Source organism: Trachemys scripta, chromosome 7, assembly GCF_013100865.1.
Source record: "Trachemys scripta elegans isolate TJP31775 chromosome 7, CAS_Tse_1.0, whole genome shotgun sequence".
NCBI classification, from domain to species: domain Eukaryota; kingdom Metazoa; phylum Chordata; order Testudines; family Emydidae; genus Trachemys; species Trachemys scripta.
The window spans coordinates 57648050-57664762 of NC_048304.1; the positions used below are offsets into that span (position 1 = coordinate 57648050).

Consider the following 16713-nt stretch of genomic DNA (forward strand, 5'->3'; position numbering starts at 1 on the left):
CACAAAAAAAAAAAAAAAAAAAGTATTACTATACCACATTTTTAAGCATGGGTTTTACAAGTTTTTTTTTGCCAGTGTATAATTTTTTTTTTTTTTTTTTTTTTTTTTTTTTACCGGGGGTTTTTTTTTTATTTTTTTTTTTGGCAGGATTTCTTGGTTTTTGGTGTTTTTTTTGGGTAAAGAGGTTTTTTTTTTTTTTTTTTTTCCCTCTTTTTTTTTTTTTAAACCGTTATGGTTCAGCATTATACAGGGGAGAGTTACTAGCACATCACCCTGTAATGGTTTGCATTTTCTAAAAAAATTTAAAGGCACAGTAGATCTGTTAGTGGACAAGGGAGAGGTTACTAGTTCTACACCTTGTTTTTTTTTTTTTTTTTTTTTTCCCTCTTTTCCAAAAACACAGCAAAGGCTAAAAGGAGAAATAGGCTGATCAGTTGGAGAGTTTTTCCGAGGTGGAGGGGTTTTTTTACAGTGAGAAGCATGGGTTCAGGTAGGCAGTTCTTGGCACTTCCCAGCGGTGTTGGCTGTTAACAGGACTTGGAAAGGGCCTTTCCAGCATGGAACCAAAGCAGTTTTTTGTTGGTGGATTTTTACATAGACTCAGTCTTCTTGTTTCAATGAACGGCAGGGCTGCTAGGGTTTTTGGGTAGCACTTCTTTTATTTGTGAGAAAAGAAACCTAACACATTTTATTAATGCCTGGTAGTGTTTTGCAGATTTTATAGTTCTTTGGGCACATTCAGCCCCTCCCCCCCTTTTCTTGGCTGTCAGCCAAGTCTTAGCTGTGGACAGTGTTTTTGGATGGGGCCTGCATTTTATTTTTGGACTGAGCTTGCTAGCTATTTTTTTTTCCAGTTACCTTGTTTTGTTCTTTTTCCTTTTCCCCTTTTTGGGTTCTTTTAACCTACAAAGGAAACTTCCACTTTTTAGTTATTCACATTTTCCCAACAATGAACACATGAACATTGCCATTATACAGTACATTAGTCTTATTATTTAATGTATGCCATATACACTCTTTTAGTAAAATAACTTTATTACAGAGCTTTGGAGCAACAAACCAGGACAAGCACACCCACTTTTGAGGAGTTCACTTGGTACAACCTTTGGTGTTGAATAGCTTTTCTCCCTTTCCAGCCCTTTGGTTAGAAATTTGAGGTAGCCAGAAGGATCCCATGGGCAATATGGGGAGTGGGTTAACCTTCCATGTCCTTGCTTTCAAAGACTGTTGGTATGCAAATTTTAACAACAATTTTGGCCACAAGACAAACACCACAAGACAGGACATAGAACACAAAAATAATTCCTATTGTGCCAGTAAATGCATGGTACGTTGAATGCTATTTAGCTGGCATCCGTTTTCTCTGATGATCTGAAGGACAAAAGAACAGAGGTTTACCCTTTCTGGGCAGTTAGTCATTGCTTAAAATATTTCCTTTATATAGACATACTTTTGTTGATTTTAGGCAAAACAGAAGAATTACCCCATATTTTCTTGTATTTGTTTCATAGGCAGCCCAGGTTTCAGTGGCTTCTACCTTATTAGTTAGAAAATTGCATTAATACAGATGCTTTCTGGCTTGCTTCCAGATCCAAAGCTATTCACAGCTTAAAGATTTTTACTTAAGAAGGGACACAATTAACTTTCCCAGACTTTTGATTGCCTTTTACTTCTAACTTTTGCTTTCAAACACACAGTGATCTGAAAAAGACAACACAACCTATATTGGTAGGTTTGCATTTCTTTTACCTCTACTACAATATACATTGCACATGTTCTGGGGAAAATGCACATTCTTTTTACAATTTAATTTTCACAACACTAGCCACATTAATTTTTACACAAGGTGTAACTATTTCTTTTGTGCTTACAAAATTTTCATGCACCCCTAGTAAGACAGTTTGACCACAGAGCCAGAGGCACTGTTCTTTTTTTTTTACCAGATCTTTTATTTGCTATTTTGTTACCCAAAAACAAATTTAAATTTTTTATTCTTTTGGCTTTGACTACCCTGCTGCAGCCACAACCTTTGGTTTTTATTTAAAACATTTTAAATCCTGTAAATCATTAAGTCACCTTAAGGATTAAAGGCTAAATACCATATTAAACAACACTAGTTTTCTGTGTATGGCAAAAGTATTTTTGGTTTTTGCAACTTTAAACAATACCAATTAATTTTAGACTTATAAAACACAGATCCCACAAAAACCAATAATCCATTTGTCCCGGTGCCTGGTTTTTCAGTACCAGGCGCAAGGGAGTTAAGTAAGTCGGAATGTCTAAAGATTCGGATTTGGGCCAATTAGTTCCCAGGGCTGGCCAATCCTGGGTGCAAAGCTGCAACAAGCGTCTCTTTGACATTCTTTTCTGAACACCGGGGAAAGGCCGTTTACTTAACATATAATTCAAAGGGCTATCCTTAGAGTTTTTTTTTTTTTTTTTTTTTTTTTTTTTTTTTGAGACCCACCCATTCCCCTTCTGACACTTAAACTGAGAATTAGACAGAAAGGTGGAAGGAATTACGGTCTAATCCAGAAATTTTTGCTTACCCCAACTGTTACAGGGGACGGGACAGAAGAATTTTAATTCGACCTTAGGGCTTTCTTGCACGCTGTGGCTTTCACCCCGAGGAATTATGAACGAGAAGCTTTGTTCCGCCCACACACCTAACAAGACAGAAATTTATTAACCGGTTAACCAGAACCAGAGTTAGATAGTGTTTTCTTATTCTATTAGGGCTTACCTTATTGGAGCACGAACCCCAGGGGCTGCGGTGAAGTGAGGAAAAGGGGCTAAGCACCCCATTGGCACCGTTCCTAGTTCGCCACAGCTGTCCGGAGTTCAATGTTCGAGCTAGGAGGGTCCCATCTGGGGTGCCAAAAACTGTTACCGAAATGTTGGGTCCACCTAGCTGAGAGCCAACAACAGACAGGGATAAGGAAAAGGTTGCTTTATTTTGCAGAAGAAAGGAGAGCTTTGCACCTTGGTACAAAAACTTTAACTCGTACAAAAGCCAAAGATTGTTTATACACTTAAACACAGGCCCTGTTTGTGTGAACAGACCCTGTACTTTTGCTATTTGGTTAGTGAAAACCACTTTGGGACCAGCTCCAACTACCTCAAGGCCTTGAAAGGGAAGACAGTTGAAAAGTTCAGGCTACAGTGTACTTGAGGTGTTTGCTTTCCCCTAATGGCTGCTGGCTGCCATAACGGCTGCTAGCTGTTAAGGGGGTGGATGGGAGTTGCTGCTGACTGTTACATCACCAATGCCTTACACAGAGGCAAAATCAAACCCCTATTCCTATTCACTGCTTCCCTGCTTATACTCTGGAGGACCACACAAGGTCTTTATGCCATAGAGTAACACTCGGAGCTTGTGTTGAGTGGTCTGTCCACCAGGGCTGGCCTTACCATGAACCAAACTGAGGACCCACTTGAGCAGTAGCCTGAGGGACTTCCTACTACTCCATAGGCCACAGCAAGTGAAAAACTTCATGTTCCCCAAAGACAATGAAAATAGAAGTTTCCATCCAACACATTACTGGCGTGAAATCCCCAATGGTGACAAAGTAGAGAGGCCATGGCTCATGTACTCAAAAACCCAGAATGCTGCATACTGGTTTTGTTGCAAACTCTTCCAGTCTAATGTTCCAGCCACATTGGGTTCTACAGGAACAAAGGACTGGAAAAATCTGGCTAGAAATCTGGCATGCCAGGAGAAGGCAGCAAATCACCAAAGAGCATTGCATAGGTGGAAAGAGCTTGAGATGAGACTAAGGCTAAAGGCCACCATAGATGATCAGCATCAAGAGAAGACTGCAGCAGAGTCTCTTTACTGGCAAAATGTTCTGAAAAGGCTCATTGCCATTGTGAGAATGTTTACTACCCAAACCTAGCACTTCAGATCAGCTGTATGTGCCAAACAATGGAAACTTCCTTAAAATTGTGGAACTGATGGCTGAGTTTGATGCTGTACTCCAGGAGCATCTAAGAAGAGTCACCACCCAAGAAATGTACACACACCACTACCTTGGAAAAACAATTCAAAATGAGATCATACAGTTACTGGCCACAAAAGTCAAACAGAAGATTGTGGCAGATCTGAAGTCAGCAAGATATTACTCTACTATTCTGGACTGCACACCTGACATCAGCCATACGGAACAAATGACTTTAATGGTGCGTTTTGTAACAACAACAGAACCTAGTGAAAATGTCCCTGCAATGGTGACTGTCTGAGAGCATTTTCTAGAATTTATTGATATTGATGATACTACAGGAGCTGGTATGACAAATGTGCTTCTTAAAAAGCTGGAAGATATGGGAATTGCGATAGCTGACATGAGAGGTCAGTGCTACGATAATGGTGCCAACATGAGAGGAAAGAACAGAGGAGTGCAGACACGGATCCGAGAGTTAAACCCTTGAGCTTTTTTTGTCCCATGCAGTTCTCATTCATTGAACTTGGTGATCAGTGATGCAGTATCAGCCTCTAGTGAGGCTGCTGAATTTTTTTTAATGTAATTCAAAGCATCTATGTATTTTTCTCTGCATCAACTCATCGATGGCAAATTTTTAAGCAACATCTGGGAACATCCGCTCTGACACTGAAACCACTGAGTGCCACACAATGGGAAAGTTGAGTGAAGGCGATAAAGCCTATCAAACACCAAATTGGGAAGATAGATGATGCCATAGTTGCCATTATGGAGGATAATGCTATGACAGGAACTGTTCGTGGGAGAACAGTGGCAGAGGGAAATGGAATCACCAGAAACATACATAACTTCACATTTCTGTGTGGCTTAGTGTTGTGGCATGACATACTGTTTGAAATAATGTTGTAAGCAAGAGACTCCAAGGTGTTGACCTTGGTATATCTGGAGCAATGGAACAACTGGACAAAGCAAAGTCAAACCTACAGTCTTACTGGTCAGATGAGGGATTTCAAAACGTTCTGAAGACTGAGCAGAAGTTGGCAGAGGAACTTCACACTGAAGCTATTTTCCAACCCATTCAAGAATACAAGAGTCACTGAAGAAGGCATTTTGATTACGAGGTACGGGATAATCCCATAAGCGACCCCAAACAACAATTCAAAGTTGAATTCTTTAACTAGGTGCTAGATTGTGCAATACAGTCAGTGGAAGAATGTTTCATGCAGCTCAAGGAACATAGCAGTATATTTGGGATGTTGTATGATATTCCAAAACTCATCACTATACCTAAAGTAGACCTACACCAGCAATGCAGGGCACTAGAGACAGTGTTGACACATGATGACATGTGCGATATTGATGCGAGTGATTTAGGTGATGAACTGAAAGCCCTTTCAAGATTCATTTCAGCAGGATCAATTCCAAAGACTGTTCTGGAATATATGTGCACAAATAAGATGACCACCCTCTTTTCAAATGCTTTTGTTGCTCTGCACATACTTCTAACACTTCCTGTAACAATTGCCAGTGGAGAACGCAGCTTTTCTAAGCTGAAGTTAATAAAAACACATCTACGCTCCACAATGACACAGGACAGGCTGGTCGGCCTTGCAACCATCTCAATAGAGCATGAGCTGGCCCAGACTGTGGACCTTCAGTAGGAAGAAGTTCAAATATTTGCAACCAAGAAGGCACAGAAAGCACCACTTTGTATTCAAACAGATAAAAATGCCAGTGTTTACTATGCACACAAGAAAAGTTACATTTGCTGTTCAGGCGTTTGAAAGTTAAGTGTTATTTAAAATTTTTGAATAAGGCATTTTAAGTTGTTAGTTCTCCTTTATTGGGGTAGGTAGCAGAGCAGTACCATGAGAGGAGTAGAACAGGAAGAAGGCAGAATTAAGACCTTTCAATGTTTTGGCCCAAGCGAGGGGGCATGGGGGCGTCATTTGAGCTCCCCGCCTCAAGTGCCAAAATGTTATGCGCCAGCCATGCTGTCCACTGTGACTTTTCACACTACCTGCTTTCCAGGACACTATCCCCCGTTCTGCTGCCCACCTACCAGCGCCATTGGACAATCAGAGTCACAGGTGAGAGTATGAAGAGATGGGACTTGCTCTCAGAAACCCCCCTGTACCCCACAGGGCAAGCAGTAGCCAAGGAGGGCAGAGTCCACCAGCAGGCTGGACCAAACGCCCCAGAGGGGGTAGGGTGACGAGAAAGCAAGTGTGAAAAATCAGGATGGGGGTGAGAGGAAATAGAGTCCTATATAAGACAAAGCCCCTAATATTGGGATGGTCCCGATAATATCAGGGTGTCTGGTCGCCCTACCTGGGGGGAGAGGAGCACGTTTCCACCATCACCATCCTTTTGGCCTCTAAGTAATCTCTAATGGGCAAAATTGATCCCTCTTCTGTCCCAGATGGGTGTAGCCAAGGAAGGCAGAGTCCACCAGCAGGCTGGACCAGAAGCCCCAGTGGGGCATCACTCCTCGGAGTGGGGGAACCATGTTTCCACTATCACCATCTTTTTGTGGTCTCCACCAAGAAGAGCCCCTTCAATTCCCAGGTAATATGTAATGGGTGAAATTTACCCCTTCTGTCCTGGCTGGGTGTTTAGCCTATCCATCATGGCAGTACCTGCCCCTCACCATTACGTCTGAGATCCGAAGCGGGTGAAGTGATTCCAGCGTGCAGTTTATGGGTAGCCCCAGGGCTGTTGCTTGATGCTCAGGTAGCAGAGCAGTTAGGTACACGTCCTTTCACCTGCACTTGGTGAGATAAGTGTGCCTGGTACACTGACCCACACCTGATACCTCAAGACTAGACTAATGTAATGTGCCAAGCAAAGCAAGGGCTGACACTCCTCTCAATGGCATTTCTGTCTGTCTGATAGCTCTTGAACTCTGCAGCCAATAGATTCCAATATTTCAGGGAATGGTTCCAGGCTTCAGTGAGCAGAAGTCTACTGATTTGGGTGAAAACTGGAAAAAAGGAAAGGGCTACACTGGGGACACACAAAGCCCCTGGACATCTGATTGGCAAAGACAACAGCTTCAGCCGCATCTGTAGTTCTCCACAGGGCAAAGTACCAGTGGAGGGGAGCTATTTGCATCTTCCAGCATAACACCCCTCAGCTCAGCTCTGCTGAGCCTTCCAACGCAGATTTCAGATGCTGACACCCTGAAGAGAAGAAAGGAACAAAGAAGGAGAAAAAAAAGTAAGAATGGTGGAGGGAACGGGAATGGATGGAAGAGGTAGTTGGGGTGTGCACAGAGATCCTGGCATGGGAGGCAGAAAGACAGATAATGGTCTGGGGAAATGGGCAAGGTGGAGTAGAGGGGGGCACAGAGAGCCCCAGCCATGATTGGGAAGGGTAAAATGGGGGGTACACAGGCGGAGGAAGAAATAGGGGACCCTGGATGGTGGGGGAAAGTGCTATGGAGAAAATAGGGGAGGGAGGAGAATGAGGGGCACCCCAAACCCCTGGCTTGGGGAGTGATTGAAAAACCATGGTGGGGGGAGGGGTAATGGGGGATACAAAGAGCCTCTTGCATGGGGGGGGGGGGCTTTCAGGGAGTCCCTGAAATACAGGGGGATGGAAGAAAGGCACATGGGGAGCTGGGAGGTGGTGATGGTGCAGGCCCAGAGGAATTCAAGGAGCCCTTGGTGAGTGCCGTACACTCAGCCTGTAGAAGGAAAAATACGTGAGACCCTGTAGCATACTGGGGTGTGGCAGGGCGACAACTCAACTGGCACGACGCCTCCTGCTATTCGCCCTGGGAATTAGTTCTTCCAGCCCAGAGTGCCTCTGCAGGCTGGTGTCTCACCTACCGCTGGCCCCCGGGTCCTTCCCAGACTCCGGTACCCCTCTACGTCAGGGTTCTGCCCCAGCAGTAACCCACAATCTGGGTCTGCCCACCCAGGGGAACCCCAACCCTCTATCCCCACCTTGCCTCAGTGGCTACTGCCAGTCACCATCTAGCCCCTGCTCACTGGGGCAGACTGCAGTCTATCAACCACTCATCATCGGCAAGGGGGGTTGGATCAGCTGCCTCTGCCTATCTCTGTGCTGCCCTCTGCAGCCCCGGTACCCTTTCATAGGCTTCTAACTAGGCCTGCAGCTTGGGTATTACTAGACTGGAGCTCCCCAGCACCGCTCCACTTCAGGTATCGGTCTCAGCTTCCAGGCAGCCAGGCCCTTCTCTCTCAGAAACTAGAGAGAGACTCCTCCAGTCTCTGGCCCTCAGCTTTCTTATAGGGCCAGCTGTGGCCTAATTGCGGTGTGGCCCCAGCTGTGGCTGCTTCCCCAAATCAGCCTAGCTTTTCCCCACCACAGCCCTCTGAAGAGCTGCTTTTAACCCCTTCAGGGCCAGAGTGGGGTGACCACCCCGCTACATGGGGCTACACCTTGAAGTCACCCAGCGTCTGAAGCTGGTGTCAAATGCATTAGCCTGATAAATGGGAGAATCTTCATGCTGAGAGCATATTGCACCAACTCCCCAGGACCAGACTAGCTGTAGTATTTTACTGACTGGTATCAGGATAAACCCTTTGTTATGAACAGAACTAGGTACAGAAATAAGGTAGCGAAACTTCCCATTGTTCTGAGTAGCTGCAGCCTGCCCTGCCTGTGGCTGCTCTGTTTCTGGCCCAGCAGGAGACGTGTCACAGGAAAGCAGAGACTGCAGCTAGAGGGCAAAGGGAGTGTGCCACCTGTACACTTCCTGGAGGAATTACTCTACAGCACAGCAGCTGTCTGCACGAGAGCTTCCAGGTGGAATTGAAGGGGCTTGTTTTGGCTTTTAAAGGCCTAGCTGGTCTGAGTCCTGCTTACCCAAGAGTCCTGCCTCCCTCCCTGACCATTCACCTGCAGCTTAGATCAATGGAGGCGTTCAGCCTGAAGTGCACATGATGTAACCGGGACTGGCAATGCTGACAAGGGCCTTCTCTATGCAGCTTTTACTGTCCCAAATGAAGGGGCTTCCATCCCTTCCCTTGGGAGACAATTCCGCAGTCTGTAGAACTCGCTTTTTAGAATTGTTGTGTGAGATTCAGCCAAAATGTCTATGTTTTACTGCGCTGTATCTCTTCTCATAGTTCCTAGTAACACCCTGAGCTCTCAGAAGCTGCTCTCCCTCCTTGCTGGTTAAACCCTTCAGTTATCTGCCATGGCTTTCACAGCCCAGTTAGCTGAGTTACAACTATCTAGTGATTTTAATCTCTCCTCCTGTATCAATTCCTCCAGCCCCTCTCTGTTTAGTTTTCTCCCCTCCGAATTGCTGTTGGTTTGGTGATATCTTTCTGGCACCGAAATGCCTCTGCTGGTGGGCAGTGATCTAATTGTGATCTCACAGAGCCTTCTAGCAGGGCCGCCCAGAGTGAGGGGCAAGTAGGGCAATTTGCCCCAGGCCCCGCAGGGGCCTCCACAAGAATGTCGGAGGTTCCCCCCCCCCGCCTCCACCTTCCTGCTCCCCCATTACCCGGCACCTCAACGCACCGCATCCAGGAGTGGCCCTGGACAGCACTGCAGCGGCGTGGCCTGAGCTCCTCCCGCTCAGAGCCGCGTGGTAAGGGGGCGGTGCTCCGAGCTCCGGGCTGAGCGGCAGGAGCTCAGGTCCCGTGGAGCCATGCCGCTGCAGCACTGTCCAGGGCCGCTCCTAGACGCGGGGCGGTGAGGCTCCGGGACGGGGGAGGCGGGAGTAAGCAGCATGGTAAGCCTCTCTGAGCCGGACACCCCCGTGACACCCCCCCCCAGCCCTGATCCCCAGTTCTGAGCCCAGCTCTCTGAGCCGGACACCCCCCTGACCCCACTCCCCCCACAGCCCTGACCCCCAGCTCCAAGCCCAGCCCCTCTGAGCCAGGCACCCCCCTGACCCCACTTCCCCCACAGCCCTGACCCCCAGCTCCAAGCCCAGCCCCTCCGAGCCGGGCACCCCCCGACCCCATTCACCCAGCTCTGAGCCCAGCCCCTGTGAGCTGGGCACCCCCCGACCCAGAACCCAGCTCCCCACCCAGCCCTGGGCAACAGCAGCACCACCCCCAGGCAGCGACAGCCCATTGGCACCAACCATTACCCAGAAACAGCCCATTATGTAATTACAAATATATACATACCATTAAAGCATTTAATGTTTTTAAATAATGTATTTCGTGTATTTTCAAATTATTAAAAATTAATTTTTGAGTGTATTTCACTGATTATTTTTTACATTTCCAAATACATGTTACTATAGTATTGCAACTTTTTTTATGGAAGGGGCCCCTGAAATTGCTTTGCCCCAGGCCCCCTGAATCCTCTGGGCGGCCCTGCCTTCTAGAATTCCCTCTTTGCTAATTCATAAAGTCTCTGTGCACACAGCCCTTAACTACATTGGCTTTATGGCCTCCACAACCAATTTGTTTCACATAGACGGTGCTCTGACATTACAGCGATATGTGGCTCTGCAAAATGCTAAAACAAAGAGATTGCCGTAGCCATAGTAACCAAACCTATTATTGATGAGTAGAGCCCAAAACACCATTGTTAATTTCTGCAGGTGGAAAGCTGCCTGATCATGCCAGGCTCACAAAGAATGGGGGCTACAACCTGACTCTCCCTGAGCTGCTCTGGTTTTCAGGGGTGGGCATTTCCTTCTGGAGGTCACACCAACCTCCAGAGGATTTAGCATTCCTCTCTCCACCCGGTTGACCGGGAAGGGTGTCAGGTGGATCTACCCCAGTCGTAGCAGGCAATAGAGAAGTTGGAGAAAAGGGAAGAGTTGTGTACTTTATAACTAGAATTGAGCAATTAAGAGCATAGATCATGAACCAGGCAGCAACTCAAACCTACGCCCAGGGCAAGTTGCAAGCCTTGAGACAGGACTTCTAGGCAGAAAAGGAAGCACTGGCTAAGCAAGAACCGGTCCTTCAGGGACTTGTCAGAATTTAACCATTTGTGTTTGCATATGCTGTAACAGCAGTGTGTTTGCCACAAGAGAAAATTGAATAGTGAAACGCCAATGGACCATGCATTTTGCCCAAGTGGCAAACCTCATGAGGGAGGACTCGGGTAGCCTTGTGAGTAAGAATGTTTAAGGGAAGAGACCAGGGAGGGTAGGGGCTAGTTGAGGAGCCCATTCTCCTAGCTAAATTGGTAGTGAAAAAGCCGGTGCCCATGGAAGGGACGGTTCAGCAAGAAAAGCAGGATTGGGCCCAGGCTGGCAGGCAACAGATAGAGAGATTGGAAAACAGGTTGGAAACTTTGAGGGCATAGTGGAAGGAAAGGAGTAAGTAGTTATAAGCATGGGGATTTCAAATCCCCAGGATAATAATTGGAATGGTAAAATGTGTGTAAGACAGAGTCTTTGTACCAAGGTGCAAGGCTCTCCTTTCTTCTGCAGAATAAAGCAACTCTTCCTTATCCCTGTCTGGCTGTTATTGGCTCTCAGCTAGGTGGACCCGATATTTCGGTCACAGTTACTGGCGACTCCAGTTAATGAATTTCTGTCTTATACATTTGGGCGTTAGGTGTGTGGACGGAACTGAGCCTCTCATTCGTAATTCCTCAGAGTGGAAGCCATCGCGTGCGATGAAGCTCTGAGGTCGAATTGGGATCCTTCTGTCCCGTCCCCTGTAGAGGTCAGTATTAGTAGAAATTCCTGTAATAGGATCCTATTAGGCCATAATTCCCTCTGTTCTCTGTGTAATTCTCTGTTAAGAGTGTCAGCAGGCAGATGGGTGGGTCTCTGGTAAAAGCCTCTAAGGATAGCCCTTTGAATTATATGTTAAGTAAATGGCCTTTACCCGGTGTTCAGAAAAGAATGTCAAAGAGACGTTTGTTGCAGCTTTGCACCCAGGATTGACCAGCCCTGGGCACTGATTGGCCCAAATCCGGATCTTTTGACATTCCGACTTACTTAACTCCCTTGCACCTGGTACTGGAAAACCAGGCACCGGGACAAATAAATTGGTTTTTGTGGGATCTGTGTTTTATAAGTTTGAAATGAATTGGTATTATTTAAAGTTGCAAAAACCGAGAATACTTTTGCCAGACACAGGAAACTAGTGTTGTTTAATATGGTATTTAGGATTTAATCCTTAAGGTGACTTAATGCTTTACAGGATTTAAAATGTTTTAACTAAAGACCAAATGTTGTGGCTGCAGCAGGGTAGTCAAAGCCAGGAGAATAAAAGATTTGGATTTGGTTTTGGGTAACAAAATAGCAGATAAAAGAGCTGGTAAAGAGAGAGAAGGACAGTGCCCCTGGCTCTGTGTGGTCAAGCTGTCACTTTACTAGGGGTGCATAGAGATTTTGTAAGCACAAAAGATACAGTTACACCTTGTGTAGAAATTGATATAGCTAGTGTTGTGGAAATTGAATTGTGGATAGGACGTGCATTTTCCCCAGAACATGTGCAGTGTATATTGTAGCAGAGATAAAAGAAATGCAAACCTACCAATATAGGTTGTGTTGTCTTTTTCAGATCACTGTGTGTTTGAAAGGAAAAGTTAGAAGTAAAAGGCAATCAAAAGTCTGGGAAAGTTAATGGTGTCCCTTTTTAAGTAAGAATCTTTAAGCTGTGGATAGCTTTGGATCTGGAAGCAAGCCAGAAAGCATCTGTATTAATGCAATTTTCTAACTAATAAGGTAGAAGCCACTGAAACCTGGGCTGCCTATGAAACAAATACAAGGAAATATGGGATAATTCCTCTGTTTTGTCTAAAATCAACAAGAGTATGTGTATATAAAGGAAATATTTTAAGCAATGACTGACTACCCAGAAGGGGTAGACCTCTGTTCTTTTGTCTTTCAGCTCATCAGAGAAAACGGATGCCAGCTGAACAGCATTCAATGTACCATGCATTTACTAGTACAATAGGAATTATTTTTGTGTTCAATGTCCCTGTCTTGTGGTGTTTGACTTGTGGCCAGAATTGTTGTGTTTAATATTTTCATAAGACAGTCTAGCTCAAAATTAAATAGAAGGGTTAAATCAAAAAGCAGATACTTGTTTTATTCAACCTGGAATACAAAGTGTTTGGATAAATCAGGAAAATGTGATATACTAAAGTCTAATACATTTGCTTAAGTAAGAAAAAGAAACTTCATTGGCAAGTTTTTTTAATTGAAAAATTGTTAAAATTTGCATACCAACAGTCTTTGGAAGCAAGGACATGGAAGGTTAACCCACTCCCATATTGCTCATGGGATCCTTCTGGCTACCTCAGATTTCTAGCCAGAGGACTGGGGAGAGAGGAAAGCTATTGGACACCAGAGGTTGTATCGAGTGGACTCCTCAAAAGTGGGTGTGCTTGTCCTGGTTTGTTGCTCCAAAGCTCTGTATAGAAGTTATTTACTGGAAGGGTGTATATGGCATACATTGAATAATAAGACTAATGTACTGTATAATGGCAATTTGTATGTGTTCATTGTTGGGAAAAGGTGTATGAGTGAAAAGTGGAAGTTTCCTTTGTAGGTTAAAAGAAGCCAAGAAGGGAAAAAGGAAAAAGAACAGAAGGAGTTAACTGGGAAAATAGCTAGCAAGCTCAGTCCAAAGATAAGACACTGGCCCAATCCAAGGACACTGCCCAGAGCTAAGACTTGGCCGACAGCCAAGAAAAAGGGGGGCCTGAATGTGCCCAAGCAACTATGAGATCTGCAAAACATTGCCAGGCATTAATGAAATGTGTTAGGTTTCTTTTCTCACAGATAAAAGAAGTGCTACCCAAAGACTCTAGCAGCCCTGCCATTCATTGAAACAAGGAGACTGAGTCTATGTAAAGTCCATCAACGAAAGACTGCTTTGGCTCCACACTGGAAAGGCCCTTTCCAAGTCCTGTTAACCACCAACATGGCTGTGAAGAGCCAAGGACTACCTGCCTGGACCCATGCTTCTCACTGTAAAAAGACCCCTCCACCTCGGGAGAACTCTCTGACTGATGATAAGCCTATTTCTCCTTCTAGCACTGCTGTGCCTTCTGGACAGCAGGAAAAAGAAAAAAAAAAAAAAAAAGACCAAGTGAAGTGCTAGTAACCTCTCCCTTGTTCACTGACCGACCTACTGTGCCTTTGGATTTTTCTAGAAGAAGCAAAACCATTACAGGGTGATGTGCTAGTAACCTCTCCCCTGTATGATGCTAAACCACACTGTTTCAGGAAAAGAGAAGAAGGAACATTTGCTTCATTGAAACCACAAAGTCCAGGGATTCCTGACTACAAGAGACATTAAGAACTGACCCTGGTGAAGAAACAAAGAATTATACACTGGCAGGAAGAAACTTGTGGGACCCATGCTTGGGAACGTGGTATTGATTGGATTTTGGGGTTTATTCTACAGGCTGTGCCCTGTGTTTTGGATAAGTCCTTCAGCATGTATTGCCCTCCCTAACTGGATTTTAAATTATAAGTACCAAAGGCACCTTGTTGCCATTGCCCCTGCCATCTCCTCCATTACACTATTACCCCTGTAACACATCCAAATACAGACAATGTCATATATTTGATAAAACCAATGACTAAGGCCTTCAAACTTTAGTGATTTATTTAAATATTGTTTAAAGAAATATTTTTAAGGTTCAGGATATCCCATATAAGCGAACAATTGAATGGATCAGTGGAGATAAAAGTATATGATATCACTACCAGTGAACCCCAAGAATCTGTAATTGCAATTGATGCGTTCTATAGTGAATGTTCCTGAAATTTGCACTGTGTTAAATGAGAGAGGCCCTTATTGTTATTTGGTCACCCAATTAGTGAACAATTAAACGAATACCCAGAGTTTGTTTTGCCACTGGAAATTTTACCTGCATAGAAATTATTCCAGTGACTAATAATGTGATCTGTACCTTATTGCAATACACCCCTTCTTATGCCATTAATATCAATGCCTCCCGGAAGTACTAAAGGTGTTCAACCAACAGATGTGGTATAGTACTACACCAAAGAGAGATGTATTAGGATATCAATGGACTGTGATTAACACTACACTAGGGACTGTTAAATTTTCATTGCCCTTATCCAGTTTCCAGATTACCTCTACATACCCAAATTGCTCACAGGGGGCTGCCATTAGATTAGCACAACAGAGGGCTTGGGTTATTTCTTCGAGGAAGAGAGACTTGACCGGATCCCTGTGGGATGGGGCCAATAGTGCAGCAGCAGTTTGGAATATTTTAAAAAACCAAGAACATGATGAGAAATTGGGGCAACTGGAGAAGGCCATTGGCCTTGTTTCTGGAGCACAACTAACCCAGGTACAGGCTGGAGTTGGTGAGTTACATGTTATTTCCGCCCTTAGTTCTATGACCCAGAAGTTGCTGACAGAGATGGTATTGAATATCACTGAGGCTGGGAAGGCATTGCAGTGGGATCTAGCATGTTCAGAAATTCAGGATTTCCTGAATGACCAGCTAATGGCCATTCGGAATGATCTAGAGCATCAGGCTTGGCCCACTGCCCTTACAGACACATCAGGAGTACCATCTGATCTGTGGCCATGGAGACATACTTGGAGACTTTCTGGGTGGAAGTGCAGACGTTCTCAGTGCTCCTTCCAAGCATATGGACCGGTTGGGGGGTGGGCTCCCACATAGCAAATCCTGCCAGATCCATGGGGAGGATGCATGTGGGTAATTCACCGAGACAGCTGGGAAATTAGACCTCCTGATATGCCCAATCGATTTTTAGTCAGTGCTCCTGGGATTACATCTGACATTTGGATGGGGTTAGGGAGTCAATGGACGTTAGAACCCCCACAGCTTCAGTGTATCTGTAAACTGAAGCCAGGAGCAGTTGTTACTCTTCATGACTACGTTTGCTGGGAGGGTAGGGGACAAGGAACTACCATGACAGGACACTTACTTTTTCAAGCTAATGATAGCTGTGTGTATGTTAAAGCCACCACATTGCAAGACATACATTTTAATCTCATTACCACTGCAGGCAATCATATTATTTACTGGTCTGCAAATAGAATTTTTCAAGTAGTCCTTAGGTTCCAGATACCCTTTAACTGGACTAGTTTAGTACCTGATCCATTTCAAAATTTGCTTTCACTGTTACCAGAGGTTCAGAAAATCTCTGAAATACAAGGGCAAATTCACATGCTTCAATATATATATATCAAGTTGAAAAGTAAGCCTTTCATACAGCTTATAGAGTGTCCACCTTATGTACTAAGTATGATGTATTGTGTTTTATGACTAAGACTGTACAACAACCCCATCATATTATCGCTATGGGAATGTTATTGCTTGTGTTGTTGTTAGGAGTATGTTATTGTTGTTATAAAGAACATAATAATAGTAATACCTTTCATGTCCATGTCATTACATCCAATCAAAACCCCTCAGGTTTAAGCATCTGATGTAGAATCTGAATTCCAAGACTTAATGCAAACAGAGATTTGAAAATGTTTGTTGTACTAGTAGTACAAAAGGGGGGGTTGTGGAAGCAGAGAAAGAACTGACAGGAAGGGGATGCAATACATGACAGTTCGTTAGCAAGAGTTAGGCTAACTGTAACCCTAATAACGCGAGATTTGTAGAAGCGGGGAATGTGTGAGGCAAGTGGGAAAGAACTGTGTGAGAAGTTGTTGCGACCTTGTATAGATAATGTGTAGATAATATGGAATGTAGACTAAGAGTCTACATTAGTGAGCAAAACAAGATATCAGAATGACCTATGTATAAACAAAATGCAGCTGTTGCTCATTATTGTCTGTAACAAAAGGTATAAATGCTTGCTGTAATTGTTTACCTGTTGAGAGACCTGCTTAGCTCTCTCCCTCTG

The 16713-nt window shown here is 44.5% G+C and overlaps 1 long non-coding RNA gene across 1 annotated transcript in view; it reads right to left on the reverse strand.

Moving 5' to 3' along the window:
• LOC117881098 overlaps positions 1-3419 on the reverse strand; it is a 9948-nt gene extending 6529 nt beyond the window's left edge. Inside the window, exons 1-2 of the long non-coding RNA XR_004646687.1 lie at positions 2744-3419; positions 2550-2666 (exon numbers count right to left, since the gene is read on the reverse strand). This is a non-coding gene — a long non-coding RNA (uncharacterized LOC117881098). The remainder of the gene's footprint in view (positions 1-2549; positions 2667-2743) is intronic.
• Between the last annotated feature and the right edge of the window lie 13294 nt (positions 3420-16713).